Source organism: Lottia gigantea (genome assembly GCF_000327385.1).
Source record: "Lottia gigantea unplaced genomic scaffold LOTGIsca_176, whole genome shotgun sequence".
Lineage (NCBI taxonomy): Eukaryota > Metazoa > Mollusca > Gastropoda > Lottiidae > Lottia > Lottia gigantea.
The window spans coordinates 43,051-46,173 of NW_008708241.1; positions in this window are offsets into that span (position 1 = coordinate 43,051).

The following is a 3,123-nucleotide window of genomic DNA, read 5'->3' on the forward strand; positions in this document are numbered from 1 at the left end:
ATTATGTTTAAATCCTATGACAGATAGTGGGGATTTATGGATAAAATCTGTGTCGTGAGAGTCTTATATAAAGGACTACAATTATTTACAAATACGGGGATATAATATGGTTGAGAAAATCGTAAACTAACAAGGATTTATCTGCTTGCCTGATTTTTTGAATCATTGTGCAGTGCCAAATTTGAACTAGAATATTCTGATTTAATGTGACATCTCCAGTTAACTTGGCTAATTGCTATAACCTGTTTTATTTGACTGTTCTAAATGTAAATTTTTCTTCTGAAATAAATTGTTTTATATCCATCAAACATAGCTGTTTTTTATAGTTAATGATTGTAACGAGCTTTTATTTGTGAATTATTGACACTGTTAATATTGACTTGCACCTTTCCAGTTTTAAGTCAGACATCTATATTTCTTGCAATTTCACTTAATGAATGCGTTTGCGAACATAAAACGGTTAAGGAAAAGTTGCAAAAACCATAGACATCTGACTAAAAATTTGAATGGTCTAAATCGATTCTATCAATGTCCTCACGTAAAAACAATACTTTCATATTAAAAGGGACGTAACCAATAAAACAAGACCACAATACTTTTATATGTAAAGGGACATAACCAATAAAACAAGACTACAATACTTTTATATTAAAAGGGACGTAACCAGTAAAACAAGACTTCAATACTTTTTTTATGTTAAGGGATATAACCAGTAAAACAAGACTACAATACTTTTATATTCAAAGGGACTTAACAAGTAAAACAAGACTACAATACTTTTATATTCAAAGGGACATAACCTGTGTAAACAAGACTACAATACTTTTATATTTAAAGGGACTTAACCTTTGTGAAACAAGACTACAATACTTTTATATTTAAAGGGATTTAACCTTTGTGAAACAAGACTACAATACTTTTATATTCAAAGGAACTTAACCTTTGTGAAACAAGACTATAATACTTTTATATTTAAAGGGACTTAACATTTGTGAAACAAGACTACAATACTTTTATATTTAAAGGAACGTAACAAGTAAAACAAGAATACAATACTTTTATATTCAAAGGGACTTAATCAGTGTGAAACAAGACTACAATACTTTTATATTTAAAGGGACTTAACCTTTGTGAAACAAGACTACAATACTTTTATATTTAAAGGGATGTAACAAGTAAAACAAGACAACTATACTTTTGTATTTCAAGGGACTTAACCAGTAAAACAAGACAACAATACTTTTATATTTAAAGGGACGTAACAAGTAAAACAAGACTACAATACTTTTATATTCAAAGGGACTTAACCAGTAAAACAAGACTACAATACTTTTATATCTAAAGGGACTTAACGTTTGTGAAACAAGACTACAATACTTTTATATTTAAAGGGATGTAACAAGTAAAACAAGACTACTATACTTTTGTATTTCAAGGGACTTAACCAGTAAAACAAGACAACAATACTTTTATATTTAAAGGGACGTAACAAGTAAAACAAGACTACAATACTTTATATTTAAAGGGACGTAACAAGTAAAACAAGACTACAATACTTTTATATTCAAAGGGACATAACCAGTAAAACAAGACTACAATACTTTTATATTTAAAGGGACTTAACTAGTATGAAACAAGACTACAATACTTTTATATTCAAAGGGACATAACCAGTGTGAAACAAGACTACAATACTTTATATTTAAAGGGACTTAACCAGTGTGAAACAAGACAACAATACTTTTATATTTAAAGGGACTTAACTAGTATGAAACAAGACTACAATACTTTTATATTCAAAGGGACATAACCAGTGTGAAACAAGACTACAATACTTTATATTTAAAGGGACTTAACCAGTGTGAAACAAGACTACAATACTTTATATTTAAAGGGACTTAACCAGTGTGAAACAAGACAACAATACTTTTATATTCAAAGGGACTTAACCAGTAAAACAAGACTACAATACTTTTATATTTAAAGGGACTTAACTAGTGTGAAACAAGACTACAATACTTTATATTTAAAGGGACGTAACAAGTAAAACAAGACTACAATACTTTTATATTCAAAGGGACATAACCAGTAAAACAAGACTACAATACTTTTATATTTAAAGGGACTTAACTAGTGTGAAACAAGACTACAATACTTTTATATTCAAAGGGACATAACCAGTGTTAAACAAGACTACAATACTTTTATATTTAAAGGGACTTAACCAGTGTTAAACAAGACTATAATACTTTTATATTTAGAGGGGCGTAACCAGTAAAACAAGACAACAATACTTTTATATTCAAAGGGACTTAACCAGTGAAAGAAGACAACAATACTTTTTTTTTAAAAGATACTTTATATTTAAAGGGACATAACCAGTAAAACAAGATTACAATACTTTTATATTTAAAGGGACATAACCAGTAAAACAAGACTACAATACTTTTATATTCAAAGGGACGTAACAGTAAAACAAGACAACAATACTCTTATATGTAAAGGGACGAAATCAGTAAAACAAGTCTACAATACTTTTATATTTAAAGGGACTTAACTAGGGTTAAACAAGACTACAATACTTTTATATTTAAAGGGACTTAACCAGTGTTAAACAAGACTACAATACTTTTATATTTAAAGGGGCGTAACCAGTAAAACAAGACAACAATACTTTTATATTCAAAGGGACTTAACCAGTAAAACAAGACAACAATACTTTTATATTTAAAGGGACATAACCAGTAAAACAAGACAACAATACTTTTATATTCAAAGGGACTTAACCAGTAAAACAAGACAACAATACTTTTATATTTAAAGGGACATAACCAGTAAAACAAGACAACAATACTCTTATATTTAAAGGGACATAACCATTTAAACAAGACTACAATACTTTCATATCTAATCGTCAAAAATACAACTCGACATTTTATTAAAATCATATTACTTATCCAGTCCCTATAAATTGTAGTCTCGAACATTTTGGTTTAGACAAGAGATAAGATTAAGTAATAAAAAGATGGCCATATTGTCGTCTATTCGAATTTTAAAGAAAGAAATAGCCATGACCTGTGTATTCGAGAGTCATAAGACTATCTACACATACCCAATCCATTT